We start from the raw sequence: 6,035 nt of genomic DNA, 5'->3' as shown, positions 1-6,035 counted from the left end.
TATGATCAAAATTTGGTAGTTGACGTGGGGATTTAGAAATGATACGAATGGGGGCTCTTGTGTGCCTTGGCACACTCCATTCGATTTTCATTAAGCTCAAACATGGGACACTAAGGCATAATATGATGTTATGGTAGGCTTGAAAGGCTCAAACGTTCCAAAAATCGCCTAAATCATCCCTAAGTCACACAATACTCGTATCTCGCCTCGAAGAGTGCCGAACCAAGTTCTAGACTACTTTCAATTTACCAATCAACAAACACAGATAGATCATGTGTAACGACCCGAAAATCAGACTATGTATAAGCCATGCATAATTATTACTATTTAAATTTAAAAATGATTTTTATGTATATATATATATATATTTTATATATATATATATATATATATGAAGGGTCTAATTCATTTTGATATTTGACAAGTCATAACTATTTATTTTAAAAGCAAAAGTTTAGTTTTATTTTTTCAGTTAAATACGCGAGGACGGACCGGAGTTTGAAAATTAGAAATAAGATTAATAATAAGAAAAATATCCCTAAATTTAATCTAAGTCAAGGAATAATTTAATTTAAAGAAAAAGAATGTCCTTGGGATTTAATAAATTAATTAGAGCTAAGTTGGTAAATAAGTTCTTTAGGTTAATATTTAATTAAAGCTTAAATTAAAATATGTAAACAAATAGGGATAAATTAATCTAAGTATAATACATTCAAGAAATTAATCATAGCATTTGAATATTTAAATTTGATGTCATGAATGCCATGCAATATTCTAACTTAAATTTAATGTGTAAATTCACTAAAATATATAATGAGGGTGCTAAACTTTAACCAATTAAAATACAAGATTTAAACAATAAAATACCATACAAATTAGTAATAATAATTTTGAGTCCAACATTTAAAATAATTCAAAGGTTAGTAACACCCCATTTAAAACCACTCCTAATTGCACTTCATGGAGGATTCATGTCCCAACTTTAATTCACTAAGTAGTAGTAAATTCAAATACTATAATCCACATTATTTTCCTCAAACCATTATCTAAGTAAATTAACGTGCGTGCAGTAGGAAATAAGAAACAATTCCAAACCCATTCAAATTTTTGACTTGTAACCCCCACCTTAATGCATTTTATGGCATCTTTAACAACTCTTGTAACCCTCATCTCCCTTACATAACACCCCTACATCCTATATACTCAAAAATATCAGCAACAATAAAATAAATTAGCAGCAAGAATAAGGGAAAGGGATCGGCAGAAAATTGGAATGAAAGTGTATTTCAAATTCCATCCAACTTCATCACTTGTAACTCTCCCCTAAATGCACTTCAAGACACCTTTAACCCCACCATTAACATTCCTCTTCCTTACCTACATACCCTACACACATATGCACGAAATATCAGAAGAAAACATCTGCTGAAAAATCGTGAAAGCAACAGCAAAAACAGTAGCAAAAACAAGAGGAAAGAATTCGACTCCGTTCCGTCGCGTCGTATTGATTTGTTTTCTTCAAAACAATATCCAGGCATGTATATATTACTTCTTTGCTCTTCAATCAAGTTATACTAGCTATTTTAAAACAATATATGATCAAGAATCATGAGACATCACGAAATTGCAGCAAGGTTTACCAAGCAAAATGTGCACAGATTTTTCCTAAACTCTTTTGTTTCCAACTTCATGGGTTTGCTAAGTTTTGTTGATTTCAGGATGTTTCTCGGTTCCAGGCTCACATGGCTGATACTAGGCATGAATTAGAATGTGTTAGGGTGTTTTTGAGGCAATGGTTCAAGTCCATACACGCACAACAAACAATTGACAGCAACATTTCAAGGAGTTACAGCTTTGTGTCAAACATTTTTGTCATTGATTGTCTAAGGGATGTGTTCGAATCCTGGCGATCCTAGGGGCTGTAGCCATGGTTAGAACCCTCCCTTAGCATGTCTAGGATGTGGCTAAGGAGTCCTTTCCAAGTTTGGTTCATGGATCCATCATAATTTCATCAAAACAATACAGCTGCATTATGTTTCTTCAAAATTCTGCATAAAGCACACTTTCGGTTTTGGGTGTTTTGTTTGGATTATGGTTGGCTTATAGCCCATAGCCATGGTTTATACAACACTCCATCATGTCTAGGTCGAGCCATGGTTGATCAAATTGCCATTGGAACGACCCAAGACAGTAAAACAAGTTAATACATCTCAAGACACAGCATGCGGTATTTCTCGGCTAGTATGATGCATTGTCCTAGGTGTTGGCTCGGTTTATGGTTGGCATTTAGCCCTTAACCATGGTCCCAGCCATGCCTTAGGATGTTGGTAAGAGTCCTTGGGCGGTGGTTCAAGCCCATAGTCATAAAATTCAGGATTTTCACTACAAAAGACACAAGCTGATATTGCTGCCTTTTTACAGCAACTTTGCGTCGCGGTTTAGGAGGTGGTTTGAGTTATTGGTTGGCTTTTAGCCCATGGCCTTGGACTGGAGAGTACCTCAGTGAGTTAGAAAGGTCATGTTTTTGGCCGTTTGTGATTTGGTCAAGTTTAGAGGTCGTACGGGAATTTACGGTGAAAGGTGCCAAAATGACTCTCGAAAGAGTGTTTTATGTTTTTGGATTTCTTTCACCTATTTTCGTGGTTTGCAATTCTTATGCATTTTTTTCAGTATGTTTGGGGTATTTTTAATCATGGTTAAACGTCTGTTTAATGTTGGTTCGGGTTGGTACGAAGCCATGATTAAAAATAAAGTTGTTGGTCCTAATCGTCTCGTTTTTGGTTTAGTGGTTAAGTTTTTGTCAAGTTAAAATTATTTGCATGTGTCACATATTAGAATTATGTCGCAGCGAGCCTGGGAGCAATCCAACTCATCCGGTAAAAATAAGGTTATAATTATATTACGTTCATAAAAATATAAAATGTTTATTTTTGAGATATATGCTATATGTCTTGTGGCCACCTTATGCTTATGGGTTTGGAAGTCAGTAGGAACAACCGAGTACCTCTCCGCCCGGTGACTTACGACCGGTTTATGATTATGTATGGGTACGCACATCCAGTCCAAGGGCTGTGATTGATCTCTACCGCCCAGTATACTATGGTTTAGTCTGATAAGGCGCTTACGCTATGTTATGGGCCACTTGCTTAGAAACATTATCTCTACCAGAAAATTATGATATGTTATGACAGAGCTCCATTGATCAAAGCTTTTACGTATGATTTTCAGATATGCACGTAGGTATAATTATTCATGATATGATTTTCATCGTACGCTTTACGAGACTTTAATTTTACGTTGCATGCGATTTTATGATATATATATTACTTGTTATTCACGATATATACATGTTGAGTCTTTAGACTCACTAGACTTGATTGTTGTAGGTATTGATGAGGTCGGGACCGCGGACGGAGACCAGTGAGCGATCTTGGGACAGCAGTAGTAATCCCGAGGACCTCATGATTTAATTTATGCACCTTTTATTATTCAAACTCAGTTTTAATAAGTTGGATTATTTTTAAGTTGATGTTTACGTTTAATTATTTTTAAATTGTTGGTTGAAAACAATATATGCTTCCGCTGTTATTTTAAAATTAAAATTATTTACATGTTTACTTTAATTAAATGGGACAATATAATTATTTATTTAGAAATTTTTTTAATAATTCCGCAAAATTACGAATACGAAATACGGGCCTTGAAGTTGGTATCAGAGCCTATGATCTTGTAAAGGGTTGTACTACTACTGCTCTCGAGAAGCTCATGAAGTCACGTCTTCGGTCTGTAAGTTTTACATTTATGTATTTTATTTGAAGCATGAATTATTTTAAAAGCATGTTTTCATGAAATGTTTTTACGTTCAGATTTTAATTGTTCAGTGTTTATTTAAAAAAAATTATGGAATTATGCATGTTGGGTACGTTTGGAATTGGAAATGTCTAAGAATTTGAATATTGGGCTTTAGGAGAGGTTGAAAATGATTTGATTATATTAATTTTTAGGTCAGTAGAGTTGATGTCCTCCTTATGTGTTATAAGTTAATCTTGAAAATTATGAATGCTTTTGAGACTTGAAGAATTTCTAAGAAATTATTAATGGTTCTTGGTTGCTAGTCGAGTACATTTTTGAGGATTTCATATAAGCAATAGCGATTTGAAGACTACGACAATCTTTAGGATTATAAATGTACAATTTGAGGATTTTAAGTACCTATGGAAATGTAAGATTAATGACATGCTCTACCTAGTTAGATTTAAGGATGGAATTGCATGAATTGAGAATTTTAGGGACCTAATTGTAATAACTAATAATTTGAGGACCTAAGTGCAAAAAAAAAATCTATGGGACTATTTACGAATTTACCAAATTTTGGGATTAAATTTCGAGTTCGAGAATTTAAAAGTTTATGGAGGTAAAGATGGAAAATTTTATGGGGACAATGATGCAAATTTCGAAGAGTTGTAGGGCCAAAATATAAATTTGGAGAACTGTAAGGGTCATGTTGCAAATTTCAAAATTTTAAGGATTAAATGCGAACTTTTGAGGAACACTTGGGATTTTAAGTATTTATAGAAAAGTAAGACGTGTTATGGGAAATTTTGGGTTTAATAAACTGAAGGCTCTTGAACCTTATGATGCCGGAAAATCTATAAAATGAAATTGGGAATACTGAGGACTCATGGGTAATTGTGGAATTTCGAGATTTAGAAAAAAAAATTGGATGATATTCAAGGAAAGTAAGAATTAATTTTACAATTTTAAGAAATTTGAGAAATTATTTAGTAGTAAGTGAGAATTGAACGGTTTAAATGATGGAATTTTCGGTTATTTAGGCTCGAAGGAAATATAGAATATTTAGATATTTGAGTTATAATGTTATAAGAATGACAATCGAACACTGTAGGATGAATAAATCTTGGGCTTAAAAATTTAAGCGTTGGTGATATAACGTTGGGGCAAATTAAGAATTTAAAGTGACGACAAGTTAAAGTAAAAAATTTATCGGTTAGCTAAGTTATAAGAGTAAACATTGAGTTAGCGAAATTTTTTGGGAATTTAAGTTTGATGTGTCGTAAGTTTTAACCAGGATCTTAACAGTTAGAATTATACCTTTGGGGGAATTTGATTTTTCTAGAAAGTTGAGTATGATGGATGGTTAGGTTACTCGATAGACGAATGTAAGAATTGAATTAGACACCTTATCTTGAGGAATTTTGAAAGTCATTAAGAAATTTGGGACTAAGCGGATATGTGGGCTGGAGTTATACTATCTAATATTATTTGGGTTGCATAATCTTGAATTTCAAGATTTATAAGATAGGTGTTCATACATAAGTTTTGGGTGAAATAAAAACAAAAAGAGAATTAGAGGCGTTCAACATAGAGTACCAATGAACTAACATTAAGATTTTAATTGAGTAAGAAATCCGAAATCTTGATATGGGAATTTTAGAACTCTATGGGTGATATGAGCGAAGTTGAATTATTAGAGTAAGTTTATCGATAACATGAGATAACTTATTAAGTTTTATAAACTAGACTTAATTAAGCATTGATGATACTTAAGAATGCGACATTTGTTTCAATGAAAAAAGTCCAGAGTCTTAGGCCTCAACTATATTGTAATCGGAAAGAAAATGGTTTAAGCATATAATTGAGACTTGAAGGGTTTTAAAATATTGGTAGAAGGTCGATGTTGTATAGTTGGATTTTATGGATTAACGTTATTTGAGATTTAAGATTTGTAACAATTTTATATTTGGGGTATACTCGTAAATAGTTAAGTTATATAAGTTTGGGCTGCAAGAAAAAGATTCGATTCAAGGATCTTAGACTAATTTTGTTATGGAGCTGAGATATGATTTAACTTTTAAGTGTATCACCGAGGATAGAAGTTGATCAGTAACCTTTGATGCTAAGAGTCTTTAAGTTGAACTGCGTAAATGCTAATGTAATAGGTCGTTGAACATTACGGGTATAGTATAAAGAAGGTAAGACATGATAAGTTTGAACCACCAATTCTAATATTGGGA

This window comes from Primulina tabacum, unplaced genomic scaffold (assembly GCF_025594145.1).
Source record: "Primulina tabacum isolate GXHZ01 unplaced genomic scaffold, ASM2559414v2 Contig341, whole genome shotgun sequence".
Lineage (NCBI taxonomy): Eukaryota > Viridiplantae > Streptophyta > Magnoliopsida > Lamiales > Gesneriaceae > Primulina > Primulina tabacum.
This window is presented reverse-complemented; position numbering follows the sequence as displayed.